This window comes from Camelus ferus, chromosome 7 (assembly GCF_009834535.1).
Source record: "Camelus ferus isolate YT-003-E chromosome 7, BCGSAC_Cfer_1.0, whole genome shotgun sequence".
NCBI classification, from domain to species: Eukaryota; Metazoa; Chordata; class Mammalia; order Artiodactyla; family Camelidae; genus Camelus; species Camelus ferus.
The window spans coordinates 69,011,547-69,030,476 of NC_045702.1; the positions used below are offsets into that span (position 1 = coordinate 69,011,547).

Consider the following 18,930-nt stretch of genomic DNA (forward strand, 5'->3'; position numbering starts at 1 on the left):
GAGGAGGAACTGGAATTTAAACCAAAGTATGCTCATTCAAAAATGATTTCAGTGGACACATTTCTGTCTTACCTGCTCAAACATGACATCCTTTGTAGAAATAACACTGCACAAATCTCATTTTAAAAGCTTATATTTAGACTCCCACCTGAAAGCACTCAGCATGTCACCTAACACATCAAAGTTCCTATCTTATGGCAGCACCAATAGAATTACTTTCAACAACACGTGCATACTTTCCATGCAATACAAGTTATGCTATATTTGTGATAATGAAACTGCTTCCAACAACTCAGTTCACCAAGGAGAACAGACGGATGTTAACATGGCTCATTATTATCAATTTTCTTAAATTTCAAATTTCAATGGGTATTAAAACAGGAAAAGCAAGCTAATTAAAGCTGAAAATCAGTTGATTGTTTTAATGCCCAAATGACAGCACTGACAGCCTGTTACCAAATGTCGCTCTAATAGAGTTTCTGAAACTATTATATTTAGACTGTGGGAAGTGTGTAACAGGGGCTGCCAACTCTGTCCAGCCTCAGTGCTCAGCTTTGCACTCAGATGTTTGAGCATTGAGGAATCGAAGGGTACTAAAGCCTGGATCTCTCCCTCTGTTGAAAATGGAGCCCATAACTAAAGCCTGGAGGGGCATTAATTAGCTCAGTGGGAGTACAGTAGCATCAAACACCTTGTAACTGTACCTTCTGCCAATCAGGATGTCACCAATACTAACCAGCTGTAAGTAGTAAATTATGTCCCGAATTTTTTCAGTGCTTTTCAAAGGGACAGGGATTTTATTGTTCTTTTGCCACAGTGTTCTGGAGATATTGCAGATTCTCTCTTCTTTATTCTTTTCCATTCCTGTAATTAGATAAAGAGCCTCACTTTTTGGCAGAAGCAGGGGAAACCTTCCAAGATGATTACTTTCTAAGTTTGTATTTATATTTCCTAGATAGGATTCTGATTTCCTAAATCTTTTTGTTCATCTGTAAATGGAGAGGCTTGCCCTGTTCTGCTCTATCTGAATGGAGACATTATATTTTAGATTTATTTCTTATGTATCTATTTTCTGAAACCTAAAAATAGTTCCTGCCAAATATCCCATTTGGAAAGCCAAGAAACTGTAAGCATAAATATGTAATTCATGTAATTAGCTCACAGGCAGTATTCTTTCAAGAAAAGACATGTAAGTTCTTTGTAAAAAGAATTAAGTAGTTTAAATGTAAAAATCCCTAATATAGGTAGTTAAGTCTTCTAACTTTTTTTAACTTTTTCATTTTTTTAACATTTTTTATTGATTTATAATCATTTTACAATAGTGTCAAATTCCAGTGTTCAGCACAATTTTTCAGTCATTCATGGACATATACACACTCATTGTCACATTTTTTTCTCTGTGAGTTATCATAACATTTTGTGTATATTTCCCTGTGCTATACAGTATAATCTTGTTTATCTATTCTACAATTTTGAAATCCCAGTCTATCCCTTCCCACCCTCCATACCCCTGGCAACCACAAGTCTGTATTCTCTGTCTATGAGTCTATTTCTGTCCTATATTTACGCTTTGTTTTTGTTTGTTTGTTTGTTTTTGTTTTTGTTTTTTAGATTCCACATATGAGCGATCTCATATGGTATTTTTCTTTCTCTTTCTGGCTTACTTCACTTAGAATGACATTCTCCAGGAGCATCCATGTTGCTGCAAATGGCATTATGTTGTCGGTTTTTATGGCTGAGTAGTATTCCGTTGTATAAATATACCACCTCTTCTTTATCCAGTCACCTGTTGATGGACGTTTAGGCTGTTTCCATGTTTTGGCTATTGTAAATAGTGCTGCTATGAACATTGGGGTGCAGGTGTCATCCTGAAGTAGGGTTCCTTCTGGATACAAATTTTAAGAAGATAGAAATTATCTCAAGCATCTTTACTGACCACAATGCCATGAAACTAGAAATCAACAACAGAGAAACAAAGAAAAAAAGGAAAGCATGGAGATTAAACAATATGTTACTGAAAAAACAATCGGTCAATGAGGAAATCAAAGCTGAAATTGAAAAATACCTTAAGACAAATGACAATGAAAGCACAACCACTCAAAACCTATGGGACACAGCAAAGGCAGTGCTAAGAGGGAAGTTTATAGCGATATAGGCCTTCCTCAAAAAAGAAGAACAATCTCAAATAAACAATTTAACCCACCACCTGAATGAATTAGAAAAAGAAGAACAAAAAGCCCCAAAAAGCAGCAGAAGGAAGGAAATAATAAAGATCAGAGAGGAAATAAATACAATAGAGATTAACAAGACCATAGAAAAAGTCAACCAAACCAAACGCTGGTGTTTTGAAAAAGTAAATAAAATTGACAAACCTCTGGCCAAACTCATAAAGAAGAAAAAAGAGAGAGCACAAATTAGCAAAATAAGAAAGGAAAATGGAGAAATTACAACAAACAAAATAGAAATACAGAATATCATATGAGAATATTATGAAAAACTATATGGAACCAAACTGGATAACCTAGAGGAGATGGACAAGTTTCTGGAAACATACTGTCCACCAAGACTGAATCAAGAAGAATCTGAACACTTGAACAATCCGATCACTAGAAAGGAAATAGAAATAGCAATTAAAAACCTTCCTACAAAAGTCTTCTAACTTTTAAAAGTGTTTAAATTTAATTTAAACTGAGATATAAAGATTAAAATTCCCATTAAAGAAAGATGAGAATCATGTCCATAAGGACTCTAAAGAAAAACTCTTTAGTTTACTGTTGAAAGTCACCTGTTCCTTTACCTTGTAACAATGAAAACATCCGTTTTTCAATGGGTGTTGATAATCTAATAACATGCCAGAAAATAACAGAAAAGAAGAACATTAAGATGGGAGACATACTTTCCCTTCTGGAAAAATCACTCATGAACATCCTTCTATAATGAGTTGTTATCCCAAGAAAATGGATGCATTATAACTCAAAATTCCTAAAAAATAAACAAGTCCTTCACATAGAATATTACGAATTTAGAAAACTTATAAGAATATAGCAGTTATTCACTCACTGGAAAATTTTTAAGTTGCTGTAAGAAGTGTTCAGTTCTAATTCTGATTTAATAAGGCTATCATTCTGAGTTGCGGTCAAATATCAGTGGGTAAATACAATAGTGTATAAAATGATCAATAAGAAAGATGATCGCTTTATATAGAGCACTCAGTGGAACAAAATATAGGGATGTTTTTAGTTCCTTTTTATATGGAATCTAAATATTTGAAATTGAGCCTAGTCTGTGTTCCCATACTGATACAAAACACAACCCTTAAGGTTCTTAAAATTTACAGCAATCCTGTGGCAGAAAAGACAAACTTTTTAACATAAGACAAAGGAGCAAAACTTTTGCTTTACCATCAACATAGATTTCAGTAAGGAGTGAAACTAAGTTAGTGTAGCAGTAGCTCAAATTTTGTTAATTAAAAGTCAAGAGTAAAATGAGTAGATAGAGTTCATAAAAAATTGAAAATAAGATTTGCTAAATGAAGCTTGACTTCAAAACATATCTAAATGATTATGTATAAATATTTTTAAATGCTTTATAATTTAAACAATAAATATTCCATAAGAGTAGTTAAGATAACAAAATAATTTCTACTTTTGCCATGAATTTTATTTCAAAGCCACTAGATGGCTAACAAGCATAGATATATAGGTTTGCATAGATGTGTGTTTGTTTTCTTGCATACACATATTCCTATAATGTATTTTCCAAACTATATGCTAGAGCAAATTTGTATTAAAAAATTGCAAACAGAAGGGACACATGAAAACATTCCTCTCCAAAATTTTAGATTGAGTGCCTTAATTTGAAAAATAAAGATAGAAAAGACAGGGTGCTATTTTCTTGTTGCCAGTGAGGTCCTTTTGCAAAATGGATCACTTCCAGGAGTGCTTGAGCTGAAAATGGAAGGTGTCTAATCATGGAGCTCAACACAAAGGAAGTAAATTACGTATTCTTGATCCCATCTGTGATCTTAATTTTTGCTTTAATTTTACTTAAATATATCTTTATATAATTCAATTTCTTCAGCTTTGAAAAGGTCATATTAATTTTACCAATTGCCACTTATAAAGCTAATTTTCTCATTTCGAGTCAAAAGTGTTTTGGTATAAATCTTGAAAGTTCAACGTAAAACCTAATGAATAGTATTACTACCTATAGCCACTTCATATACTGAATAGAAGTTTTAGTCTAGAATTTAATTCTATTTAGTAACAATAATATTATATCCATATACTTCTTCCAGAACTTCAGGGCCAGATGTTTACTGGAATTCAAGATTTGAGGATTTTAAAAAGTTAAATGCTACATCTACCATATCTTGTGTCATATTTCCTCTAGAGTCTAGGGCTACAATTTATGGTTAAACTCATTAAAATGCCTGCAGTGAAAAATAAATTATTCATTCTTTAAGCAGTCTTGTATCAATTCAGATTAAACATTTTCCCCAAATTAATTATAAAAAGTCTATAACTTTCAAAACATTTTGGATTTCAAAATTGTGGACCTGTGATATATACCATTTTTATATACTACTATTTGTCTAATCCACAATGAATCCTCAGAACAATCCTAAATGCTAGGATTACTCACCCCACTTTGTAGATAGTGAAATTGAGGTCCAGAGAGCACAACCTACATTTGGCTGACTCCAACCGTGTGATTTACTGAAAATGTTCTGCCTCAGAAAAAGAAAGTGAGGGGATAGTGTAGATGTTAGAGACATTTTTGCACCTTTTCAAGCTGAAGGGAGGAAAATCCCCAAGTCTCTCCCCACATTTAGAAGCTGTTAGGGAGAACAGGTGCTAAATTTGTATAAAATACTGTAACTGTGATCAAAGTATAAGATGTTTCTTGACTTTAGTCAACTTTGGGTTCAATCACTGAAAAATCTGACAGATCTGTTTTTCCAGTTGGGCCTCCAGTCTCCTGTGCTGCAGGGTGTCTATTCTGTTCTTGGAAAATGCAAGATTTAATATTTTGATTTACTTAATAAAACTTTTGAAATCTCAGTAATAAGAGGCATAACAAGGAAGGTTGTAGTAGAAATTTGGAGCTAGTGTCAGATGAGTTTAAATCTCAATTTACTAGTCACATACCATGAGTAATCACTAAACCTCAGGTATGTTAATTGAAAAGTGGAAATAGTAATAGCCACCCAAAAGGGGTCTTGTAAGGATAAAGAAGACAGTATATGATGAGAGCTTAGTAAATTGTCGGTACTCAGCAAATGGCAATCATGATAAGTTCCAATTTATAAATGAGGAAGGAGCATTAAATAAGGTGACTTTCTTGATGAAGTATATCCTGAATCATAGGATCTGTTATCCAACTCAATTGAGCAAAAGGAAAGCAGACAGAGATAAAAAGTAATTACTTAAGGATATTAATTATATATTTTCACATTATTTCTGGAAAAAAAGCGAAGAACCATGGTAATACATACCTGAGAGTGTCTCAAGAGTTTGCAGTCAAGCTGCCCATCGTCTTGAGCTGCAGTCACTTCAAGGCTCATGTGGGGCTGAAGGATCAGTTTCCAGCTCATTCATGTAGTTGTGGGCAGACCTGGTCCCTCAGGGGCTCTTATAGTAAAGATCTCATTTCCTTGCCAATGGACCTCTCCACAGGGCAGTTCAAAACATAGAAACTGTCTTCCTCCAGAGTAAGTGGTCCAAGAGAGCAGTAAGAAAAAGAGAGCAAGAGAGAGAATATATAGAAACCACAGTCTTCTATAACCTACACTTGGAAGTGGCATATTATCACTGCCACCATAATCTGTTAGTCACTGGACAAACCCTGATGCAGTGTGAAAGGTGACTGCGTACATACAAGGTATGAATTCCAGGAGACAGGGGTTATTGGGAACTATCTTGAAGGCTTGAAGGCTGGATAGCACTGGGTGCATCCTCAAAAAATATTGAAAACCTAGAAAAGATTAACTTTGTATTTGGGGATCCAAAGTGTATGCTGAGATAACATATTAAAATGCTTATTACAGAACCTATCATGTATTAGTACTCAGTAAACAATAATTTCCTTTATTTTGTGTAATAAATTATTAAATGAAAAATTCAGATATTTAGAAGACTTTATCTAGTTACATGAGCCCCTTTATTCTGCTATTATGAAAGGAAAATTATGACAAAAATACTGAAATGTTGGACTTACTTCCATAATAGCCCTTCTGCAAACTCAAATATGTTCTTATTCTAATTCTTGCATTATTAGTATCATTTTCAAGCTACAGTTTATTTAAAGAATTTTTTAAGCCATGTCCATCTTGTGAGGGTATGTTGTATGATGCCAGACATCATAGCAACAGCCATCTAATGGCACACAAAAGCCGCAATACATTGTAGGACTTTCATTTCACATAACTTACAAGGCAAGTGATCAGGTAAATGAAGGACTACATAAGAGCACTAGTATTAACTTGTGCTAGATATTATTAAAGCTCCATTTCTCTATTTTTTTTACCAAAGCTTAGTATGATACGAATTTTGAAGTATTTTTTCATATACTGGTATATCTTGTCCACTTCTCTCTACACATTACTGTGGAGACTGCTGATGTAACGATCCCCAAATTGATCTCCATATGCCCTTGGACTTGTTAATTAGTGAAATTATTTTTTTCATTTTTGGCTCAGAAGCAGAAGTGGGCTTTTGATTGCCCCTTCTTTGAAATAATCCAGTTCTTCTGGTCTTTCGTCATCTTTTCAAAATGAAATGAACCAACCAAAAAACAAACAAGAGCAACAGCAACAACACAACAGTGGAATTCTGCTCTGGTCACTGTTGAAATAAACTCAGCTCTGAAGCCATGTGAGATCTTCAAGACAGGCAAGAGGGGAACGCAGCTTTGGGGAGTAGGACTTTATATGAATTTAGCAAGGTGTCAAGGTTTTCAGCAGGCTGGTTGATGGCCTGGACTTCAGTTTCAGAGGGAAACTAAAGTGCAACCCAGCAAGACAGAGCTCATTCATATTGTCTAGGCTGTCATGGTACCTGCTGACTGCATAGGAAAGATGCAGGTCAGTCAACAAATAGTGGCCTGGGGCTTAATCCAGCCACATCCACCTGATTATTTAGGGCAACCGGACTGGTTTGAACCCCACTGACTGAAATTCCTAGTGGCCTGCCTGCCTCACAGAGGGTCAGAATTGTACACAGTTAATCTTCTGATTGACAGAGCAATCAGAAAGCCTGCAGTTGGGTCTTTAGAAAGCGATATTGTATCTTCAGCAGTTGTTGTTGAAACTGCTTGACAACAACAATCAGAAGAGTATAAACCAATGAATTTTGTAGGTAACACAAGCCCGGTACTCAATAGTGCTGTTATCTCCAAAACTGCAAGGATATAAATGCTAATTAACAATGGTGGATCTGAGCTCTTCTATGTTATATGTGATAGAAATCGCAGAGAATAGATCATCCTATGTAATTCATGACATTAGGAACACCTTATCCTAGTTTTGGGGATGTGTGGTTTCCAAAAAGGGAGAACTGTAGACACAAACTACATCATGAGACATGCCAGCTAAACCCTGGAGGTCTGAGCCTGGCTGTGAAATAATTAGCTTAAGCACTTACTTGAATTGGTTTTGAACAAGTGCATTGTTTAAAGTGACTGGAAATTTCCTTGTTCCAGGAAAAGAACCCAATTAAAATTGGGTGTACAGGAAAAAAGGTCTAATTCTGAGTATTGCTGAATGGTAAAATCTAAAATTATTTATACCCAGAGATTTGTTTTCCTTTTGCTTTTTTTTTTTTTTTTTTTTTTTGGAGGAGGAGGGTGCTTTTTCTTACTAGTCAAATGATAGGGAGAAGAAACAAATTTACTGGGTTAGTTTACTGTGTTGAGCTTTTGACATGATGCCTTATTTGAGAGAACATTATGATGAGCTATGTCTATGCCTACTTTGCGAGTAAGGAAGATTAGGCTCTAAGATGTTAAGAAATTTGCCCAAGGTTACACAGTAACTGAAGGAAGCCAGGCTAGTCTGACTTCAAACCCCATGTTTTGAATCCACATACACTTCCAAATTCCTAGCTGTTTGCAATTTGTTGGTGATTATCACTTTGCATGAAGCAAAATTATTTATTCTGATTATTTATCATTAAGAAAAGAAACTTAAAATATGTCATTAAAGCACATTCTGTAAAACAATGCAAAAGAATGAAATATTTTTAGAGTAACAATAGTTACTCATAATTTTACTTCTGTAGAAAAATGTAGTGTCTAACTAGTTCAATGATTTTTTTTAAGTACACAGATTTTCATAGCACGGAAATTCATAACTCATAAGCTTGGCAATTTTCCACACTAAAAATTTATATGCAAAAGTGGAATGATCTTATTCTTCAAGGGATAAAAATGATTAATCAACTAAATGATCTTTCTCCTAGTAAAACATCTGGTATAGTATAAATATAATAAACATTACAAGTAGCTTGGCTGCTGTGGGCTTTGATAAATCATTCTGAGATACAGGGAGGGGTCCTTCTCTATTCCAAATATGAAATTTAACAAAAGCTCCTCTTACCATATGGTTCTGGATTAATATTACTACATAGACTGCTCATCAATATTGTTCCCAAATGAAAGATATTCTTCATCAAATTGTGGACTCTACCTCTCCTGTGGTACACATAATTAACTTGTTGACTTTTAGAATCTGGAGAGGACATAGAGCCATTTCCTACGAAAGACCATAATGATAGCTAAGTAGTAAGAGTAAATTTATAGCTGAAAATTTTTCGTAAGGTCATAATTGGTTATTGGATAAAATAGTCCGAGATAATTCAGAGATCGGAGATTTAGATCAACATTTATTAACAGTTTATTTGCATGAGTTAAATATCACCTATATAATATGTTAAAATGTATTTCCATTTCTTATAAATAATTAGAAATTGAAGAAAAGTTTGCTCACAAATTCAGTTCAGTTTATTTTAAATACTGAGTAATTAAAAAACTGTATAACTTAGTGACACATTGCTTTTAACAACCGAGCTTTAAAAAACTTAATTTTCTTAAACATACACATTTTAATTCCCAAATTCTTAATTATAGAATAAAGTACATTTTACTTTATCAAACTCAGCATTTCTCATGTTACTTGTTTTTCTATGATCAAATTTATCAAAAGGTTTTAAACCGAGTGACAAAATTCAAAACATAAAGGCATTTTTACGTGCTAAATAAGCGTTCCGGATTTAATTACACAGCTTTTGCCCCTATTTTTTTTTTAACGTAACTCTTTTTCTTGACCAAAAATATTACTTGACGTTAAGTTTAATTTTGAGGTCACTAAATAAATAAAGCAGAAGGAAATATGTTTTCAAAAATTTTTTTTCAAAATTATCCTTTAGAAGTCTTTTGTAACTAACAATATACATATTGTGCACCTAAATGAGCTTCACATGAGAAAAAGGCCCAAAGTCAGCTTTTATAAATTTAAATGCTGTCCTCCAACAACTATTTAAAAGTTCATACTCAATAAATACAACAATACCCAGAAGTCTCAAGGCATATTTTCTGATTATTAAATCATCACAGTGAAATAAAACTACCTAGTATTTTGCTGGATGATTTTACTAGAAGTAGAATGTAGTTATTCACTACATATTTTCATCTTTTAAGGTCCATTGTTACTAGTAAGGATTTTAGAGGTGAGTTTAAATTATTTTTAAATCAGTTTCTAGGGAAAACAATTTCAGGGATTTGTGTATCTAAAGATGATACAAGAAAAGAACTAAAAGAAAATGAGTATTGGAAGAAGACATAGAAATGAATAATGATTTACACGAATGAATAAATTACATTCTAGTTCATCAAGGAGTTAAAGTGTGTCCATGCTTAAAGAAATTATTCTGATAGAAGCAAATTTAAATTGGCTAAAATAAAATCTTTAAAATTTGAAATAATCTATGACCGCAAATCCATCTCTGTATTCTCAGTTAAATAACATCTAGCATTTATTGAATGCTTACTGGTGTCAGGAGCTGTAAATAATCACCTTTTGTATTCTTTGCAACAGCATGAAATAGGGGCTTTTATTCTCTATATTTTAGAGATGAGGAAACTGAGACTTAGAGAAATTATGAGTCTTGCCCAGTCTATTTAGATCAGATAACAAGGTGTCGGAGCCAGCACTGAAATACTTTTCTTATTCCAGAGCCCATATCCTTTAATTCTGTGCTAGCCTGCTACTTGGAACACAATTGGTAAAATTAGGTTCTAATTTAGTTGAAAATTACATACTAAAAATGTCTTCTCCTTAGGATACAGAAATAGAATACTGCTGATAGAAGAAAAGAGGCTAAGATCAGAGTAATGGGAGAGAAACAGCACTGTTGTGTGAGGCTAGATTTAAGCCCAGAGTAGAGGCAGAGAAAAAATGACGACTAAAATAATCTAGTGGAAAGCTGACGGAAGTATAAAACAGAGCTGCAATAATAGAGAGGGATGAGGGAAAATAGCCAAGAAATATTTAGTGGGTAAAATTGGTGGAACTTTTTAGTTCATAAATTTGGGTATTGAAAGAGGCAAGAGTTGAGAGTAACTCCCAGATTGCTTTGAGTTATTGAATGGTTGATTTATTATTGATTGCATTTGAGTGTTTTGCTTTGGTGTAACTTTCCTTATCCAGATACACACATTGAAACAGAATTTTCACGTATATCGCAAAGAAAAGTTAATAGACTTAAAAAAAGTCTAATGGTTTCTTAAATAAAGCTTCTCACCGTTTAGTCTATGTTATAGACTGAATGTTTGTGTCTCCCTAAAATGCATGTGTTGAAATCCTGCTCCCAGTGTGATGGTATTGGGAGGTGAAGCCTTTGTGGAGTAATTAGAATTATATGAGGTAATGAGGGTGGAGCCCTCACACATGGAATCAGTGCCCTAATAAGAGTCACCAGAGAGCTGGCTTCCTCTCTCTGCTCTTTCTACCATGTGAGGATACAAAGAGATGAAGCCAGGCTATAACATAGAGAGGGTTGTCACCTAATCATGCTCTCTGGCACCTTGATCTTGGACTTTGCAGCCTCAGAACTGTGAGAAATAAATGTTTGTTGTCTTAGCCACTCAGTTCATGGTACTTTGTTATGGCAGCCCAAACTGACTACGACAGTCTGTTATTTTTTACGTTGCTGGATTGCAAGCCAATGTTGAATGTAAAAAGTATTCTTTTAAATATTCTGTGTTCATTCATCATATGTCCAGTTCAGAGGCTGTATTCAAAGAGTAGTCTGTATTGCTTGTTGCACTACATACAATTTTTTCAAGAGTTTTACCTTATGGTAGAGTATTTACCATAAGAGGTAAGTAAGGTTTGTGCAAAAACGGGACATTAAGAAAGTACATAGTCTGCTACCTCTGCCACATTTTCTTAGAACTTTTATTTTCTATATTAGTCAGAGATCTCCAGAGAAACAGAATCAATAGGATACATATATAGAGAAAGACTTATTTGGGGGAATTGGCCCTGGTGATAGTGGGAGCTGGCAAATTCAAAGTTTCAGCAAGAGTTGATGTTGCATTCTTGAGTCAAAAGGCAGTCTGAAGGCAGAATTAATTCTCAGGGCTTCAGTCATTTCCCTTAAAGCCTTCAGTTGATCGGACGAGGCCCACTTACATTAGGGAATATAATCTGCTTTACACAAGGTCTTCTGACTTAAATGTTAATCACATCTAAGAAGCACCCTCAGAACAACATCTAAACTGGCATATAACCAAACAAGTGGGCGCCTGTAGCCTAGCCAAGTTGATACATAAAATCAACTGTCACTTCATCCTTCTCAGCCCCACCATTGGTTTACTGACATTGATTTGCCTTTCACTCTAAAGGCAATTGATTAGTTATTTTAAAGTATTGCTAAGCTTCCTATGGCCTTTTAATACACTGGTACAAATGTAATAACTTAGTACACTGCATTCTTTCTGATCAGAGACCAGTGCATCAAGTCAAATCTATTAGAACAAATTCATACTTAGTACTATCTATTTACATAATTGTTATGCCATTATTTACTTTAGATTTAAGAGAATTCTATTTCTAAGACAGTTTTGGTTTTTTTTTACATGAGAAACAAGAATGACATAAAACACTTTGGTCAAGATATTAAAATTTTAGGAATGTATGCAACAGCAGTTTTCCAGGATAGAAAACCTAAAACAGTTTTTAAAATAAGAAGTGGAATTATTTTCTTTTGTAATAATTCATGGCAAAAAAAATCCTAATTGATTTTTATTTCATTTGAGGACTCAAATCAATTTTTCTTAACAAATAGAGAATGATAAAGCTTAATATAAAGTGTAACTAACACTGAAATTATATTATCAGATTCTAGTCTTAGTATTTCATCAAATATTTGGCGACATGAATATGTCTTGATTTTTCATATATTTAAAACAAGGAAAGTGTAACTATACTAAAAAATCTTTAAGAAAACACCTGAAAAAATTCATATACAATTTTTTCAGGACTTTTTTAATTATGAAAATTTACAAACACTTATATATAAGTGGGAAATAATGTTACAGTGAATAGCCATAAACACTTGAGCATGCATATCATGAACTAAAATTTTCAGTAGTTGTTGCATTTCTTTTTTATGTAAAATTTACATACAACTAAGTGCACAGATGTTAATCATACCATGTAAGTTTTGACAAGTAAACATAGCTGTTTGTAATTCAGATGCCTGTGAAGCATTGCCACCCATCCAGAAAGTTCCCTCAGTACTCCTTCCCACTTGCTCTTCACTCCTCCCCTTGAGTAAACAACTAGGGTTCTCATTTGTTCCCGTTCTCTAGACTAAGTTGCCTGTTACAGAACTACATGTAAGTAGAATCATAGCAGTTTGTGCTCTTTTGTGTAAAGCTTCTATCACTCAGCATAGCTTGGAAATTTTTGAGTGTACGTGTATCTGTGTATATGTGTTTTCTGTTAGGTTTTTGGCATTTTGGCAAGTATGGTTTTATGATTTCCAACATACACACTATAAAAACACCACGTATTAACTCACTAATATTTTTGAGCACCGATAGTATCAAAGTATTTACTTTTTAAATGTATTCATTGGTTATATATTTGGGAGTTTACAGTTTAGTTGAAAGAAGAATCAGCCAGCCAGAAATATTAATTCAGTCTGATAAAACTAAGCACAAACTACTGTCGGAGGCAAAACATATATAATTAACCTAAATTAAAGAATTATAGTTGGCTACCTCTTTGTTATAAAGTATAAACAGTGAGTTGTTTTTATTTCTTAACAAGATTAAGTATAACATAATAAGAAAATATATGCACATAAACGCATTTGTTTCTTCATCAGTTTTAATAACTTCCTCAATAATCTTTTAAAATCACACCAAAGAAGAAATTTTATGAACATCATTACTTTTAAATAAATTTTTAAACGATTAAGATAAAAGCAATTGTGAAACCTACATTATTTGCACTCTTTTATAAAATGAGTAAGTAGTTTTCCTTCCACAGGAATAAATACCTGACTCAAGCACATTTTAATCAGATCCAAGAAATATTTTTCAGAAAAGATTATATTTAAAATAACTAAGGAATTACTATGGCAGTAATCTTCAATCTGTTATGAAGGAACAACAGTTGCTGTGATAGAGCATGTCACAGCTTCATCAAGATTGGAGAGATCAGGACAATATTTATTCACAGCCGCATCAAAATAAGAGCTAAGCTTCTATCTACAGATAGAGTAGTTTTATGTTTTTAAAACTAACTTATATTTGAGGCAATTATTTTTAGTTTTATATCAAATGGATAAAGGCAAAAATGGTTCAATGTGTGATTTTAAGAAATCAAAACATGTACAGGACTGCAAATCACAGAGCTGACAGAATTGTCAAGCTGGAAGCATAATGTAACAGATTGCATGTATCTTTCACTTTTCGCTAAGAATTACTAATAATTTCAGGCATAGAGAAAAAGTACGTGACAAAAACAAACATAAAATAGCTATCTGAAAGAAAATACAAATGTTGCTTAAAATGTAAATAACATTCACACATATCAAAACATTAACTACATGAGAAAAACACTCAAAACAATGTTGGCTTAAAAATTAGAGAATCCTAATATAATTTTAAAACTCTCTTACTCACCATACCTAGATTTGATCAATGCAATTTTTACTGGCCTGTCTACAATCTATAAAATATCATTCATTCATTTATTCTTCTATTTTTAAGTATCTATAAGAGGGAACACATTGGGCACTTGAAATGTATTGGCAAACATACAGAGCTTGCCTTTGTTGGGGGGTAATCAATGTCATAAAATAAAGCCCATCTGTGAGTAAACTTTATAGCATCCAAAAGGTGATCAGGAATGTCAGAAGGGGTGTTGAGGGACCAGATGCCATTTTGAAAGGGTGGTCCGTGGCGTACTCATTGAGAGGATGACAATGGAGCAGCAAGACCTCTAAGATAAGACCAGTAAGATATCAGGAAGATACTCTGGACAATGGAGGAGCCACTGCGAAGTCAGAGGCAAGGAAACCAGGACAACTGGAGCAGCCTGAGTGAAGGAAAGAAAAGGAAGAAATACAGTAGAGATGAGAAGGAGACCAGAATGTATACTGTATTGGAAATCATGTTAAGGAATTTGGCTTGGACTCTATGTGAAATTGGGAAACAGTTGGCACAAATGAATGATTGTGATAGTTGGAAAAGAGTTGGGTGGTGGTTGTATAGGAGAAAGAAAGGAATCAGAGGTTGCTCCAAGTAGGTCTTTTTGTTGGTTCGTCTGTTTCTTTTAACTGAGTATTGAAAGATGGATTTCTAGGGTGACCCTACATTCCAGGTTCCTCCATCTCTAACCAACACAGTACACCTTTCACTCTGAAAGTACCTAGTTTGAATGACAAATTACACGGTTTTCCTGTGGTCACTGAAATACTGGTCACCGATGCTGGCAAGAAGCAGAATTTTGAGGCAAGATGAGTAGTTAAGTGTAGAAAGTGTTCAGTTTGATTTGTCTACAAGAAATGTGGGTAGATATGAGTCTTTTCCTTAGATTTATTGAGGTATAATTGACATACAGCACTGCACAATTTTCAAGTATACAGCACAAGGACTTACTTGACTTACATATATTGTGAAATGATGACCACAATAAGTAGTTATATCCATCCTCTCATATAGCTAAAAACAAAAAGGTTTTTTTTCTTTGTGATGAGAACTTTTAGAATTCACCTTCTTAACAACTTTCAAATATACTGTGCAGTTGTGTTAACTATCCTCGTGTTGTTTATTATATCCCTGGTACTTATTTATCTTACATAGTAAGTTTGTACCTGTTGAAAAGTTGTTTATTTGTAATATTCTTGTGAAAATTGCTGTACATCTTTCCTCTCAATCTAACTCAGTAGTTCTTTGATATTTTTGACTTTGTGGTAGTGTCTGTACACTTTATAGAGGTTTTCTTATTGCCATAAAATAAGTCAGAAATGATGGGAAAATGAGATCAAATTTTGTAGCATGCTCTATGACACCACATCATGTTTAATATAATTTTAAGTGATTGGTTTTTTACTGCCCTATTTTCAGACAAGGTACACACACTCTAGAAACCTGCGCAGAGGTAAGGTCATTAGCATTTCCAGTGGAACGTAAAACATACTGTGTGTCACTCCTCTGTCAGAACCTCCCGGTATGTGCCCGCTCAGAGTGAAAGGTAACTTCCTGACAGTGGCCTATGGAGCTGTCCAAGCTGTGATGCCAGTTAGGTCTCTGGTCTAAATCCTGCTTCTCTACTCCTCACTCACCCCTGTCCAGCTTCCACAACCTCCTCACTGCTCCTCAGACACACACAGCCTTGAGTCTTTGCGCTTCCTTTGTCCTCAGCCTGAAGGCTATTCCTCTAGGTATCTGCTCTCAAGTCTTTAATGTCACCTCAGTGATTTCTACCCCATTCTATATAAAATACCCTCTCACCAGCCCAGCACTCCCTGTTGCCATTCTTGATTTGTATTTGTTCACTTATCATCATTTATCAGAGAGGCATCATGGCCTCATTGTTAAGAGCAGGCACTCTACAATCTGACCATTCGAGTTTGAATCCAGGCTCCAGCACCAGAAGTCTTATCTCATATCCTCTGCTTTGAACTCATTAGCACATGGATGGCATTTAAAGCTATAGGACTGTATTAGATTATCAAAAAGGTAAATTACAGGACAGAAGGGGAACAGGGCCCAGGACTAAGCCTAAGTACAGTAGTATTAAAGAATGAGTGAACCAGCCAAGGAACGACCAACAAAAAGACAGAGAATAGGCTGTCAGTGAGATGGGAGAAAAACCAAGAAAATATGGCAGTCTTGGAGGCAATGTGAACAAGTTATTCTAAAAGGAAGATAACAAGTTCTAGCTATCTGTTGTGAATCAAGCCACGTTGAGTTTTAGCTAGTTAATACAGCAACCATTGAATTCCATATCACAATTTTGTGGCTCAGGAATTCAGGCAGGGCTCCTGCAGGTGGTTATTTTGCTATTCATAGCTTGATGAAGACCCTCAGTGGTACTCAGTTGGTGGAAAACTGATCTGTAGAGTCTTTATACTGCTTCCTCGCATGTCTGGCTTCTTAGCAGGGGTGTCTGGAAGGCTGCGTTCAACAGGGATGGTCTAGCAGAGCACTTAAAAATGGCATCTCCAACATGGCAGTCTTAGTGCAATCAGACTTACTACATGGCGGCTTAGGGCTCTCAGAAGGAGAGTGTTCTTTAAGACAAGAAGTGGAAGCTACCTGTGCCTTAGGGTCTGGATCCAGAACCTGGACCAGCGTGACCTCCGCTATGTAGGGAAGAGGACATAGACCTCAACTCTGAGTAAAGTATTAAGGAATTCATGGCTATTTTTAATGTACCATGGAGTGACTAAATGTCAGTTTTGGCTGCCAGCCAAATAATATGAGGCTTGAGAATTGACAATTGGATTTAATAGCATGAAGATTACTGGTTTCCTTTATAAGAGAAGTTTCAGTGTCATGATGATGATGAAGATTTGATTAGAGTAGGTTTAAAACAGAATAGGAAAGAAAGATACAATACATAGGTTCCCCCTTGACCCAGGGTGGTAAGATTGAGCGATTCTAATAATAATATTGCAACTTATATTACTCTGAATACTTTTCTAATGTGAGAAAATTAAGTCTTTTAGAGTAATAAATACTGATCTTGAAACCTAAAATAAAGTCCCTGTAAGTATTTATAGTATTTCATTCCCTTTTACCTACAGCATCTAAGTGGCATTGTTGGAACTTTCCTGTAATAATGAAATATCAAGAAGTTTTTTTCATAAGTTAAGCATAGATTTTGTGTTGTTTTTTCACACCATCAACCTCATCGACCTCAAACCAGGCGTTAGGAAGTAAAAATATAAAAACCATCTTAACCATCTTTTCCTAGTCTAGCAAAAACATGAATATTTGATATCTTGTTTTATTATTATTTATGTTAATTTTATAATTTACAAATACAGATTTTGCTAATGAATTCACAGTTTTGGAATAAGTTCAACTTCTTAAAAAATATAGGAAAAAAATCTGAGAACTAGAGAAAGAATAGCAGTGAGTCATGAGTGAGCTGTTTTGTAAAAGGCACAAGATTTTATGATCTGAAGAGAAATGTTAAGTGTTAAGTAAGCCTAAACCTTTTGGGAATAAAACCACACGACTTCAAAACCATGATGTTTTACATCTAAGATTCCCTTTGAGTATTTCAGTTTGTTTAAACATCGTTGTTCAGTCAAATGCTTCAGTAAAACAACTATAGCTTGTTGTTCGTCTAATATTGTTTCCAGTTTTGTGCAATGAATGTTTAATGCTAAGTATGAATATTTAATTAGTGAAATTTCCAATGAAAACATTGCAAGCCTAACAGATTTAATTGAAAAGGCATTTTGTTTGGATTATTTCTTCTAAATATTTAAATCTATGAAGTAAATTTGATGTATTGTAAAATCCAAATGATACATGATAACTAAGTTAGCTGTTTCGAGGGGCCAAAGAAGTATGATCCATAAATTTCAGACACTGCAGTTAATTTAGATGATGAAGAATAGAAAGACCATCTTTAATTGCAGGCACCCATTTTCCCTGATGAGTTCTTTCTATAGCTCTTTGTCTTTGTTACTTTTACTTAAATAATAGATGTCTTCAAACCATCACCACATGAATTGGTTAAATTATGTTATCAGCTTGGTTTAAATGCAGTTGCACAATTCACTCAATACTAAGTAAGTAGTGAAATGTCACAGGGGAGTCTAAAGAAAGTCACATAATTGATTAAAAAGAATTTTATAAATACATATGTTAAATCAAAAGATTTTAATAGAAACATGTGTACTTAAAAAAATTTCTGAGAGCTACACAAAGTTGGTAAACAAGCATAAATAACTTCCAATAATTGTCTTTTCGTTCACCTATACAACAGAATTAGACTATAAAGTAACATACAGGGTTCATGTTTGAAAGATATATGAATTAATATTAATATTTACTGACAGCACTGATATTAGCAAAAATGTTGAAATATACCAACCTTATTCATGTCCTCTTCAACTGTTCCTCTTACCGTCTCTACTTCCAGTCTATCAACCCTTTTCCTACCACCAACTGTTATCGCTACAGCAAAACAATTCTGCCTCCTGCATTCCTTCCAGCTCATCTGTTCTTAATATTCTGCTGGATCTGTTACAGCTCCCTTCATGTAAAATGTCCAATAGTCTGTTTGATTTTAAGCATATCCTCCTTAGTTGATAATCAAATTAAAAAGGGATTGGTAATCTTACTTACATCAAAGTGAGAGTTGCTTGGTGATTATTTATTGCTTAATAGCTA

The 18,930-nt window shown here is 34.2% G+C and overlaps 1 long non-coding RNA gene across 1 annotated transcript; it reads right to left on the reverse strand.

Annotated features, from left to right (window-relative positions):
• Positions 1 to 1,836: 1,836 nt before the first annotated feature.
• On the reverse strand, positions 1,837 to 18,695 carry LOC116665112. Its single transcript, XR_004321684.1, has 3 exons — positions 18,632 to 18,695; positions 5,498 to 5,702; positions 1,837 to 1,885 (listed from the first exon to the last, which is right to left on the reverse strand). It is a non-coding gene; the product is annotated as an uncharacterized LOC116665112 (long non-coding RNA).
• Between the last annotated feature and the right edge of the window lie 235 nt (positions 18,696 to 18,930).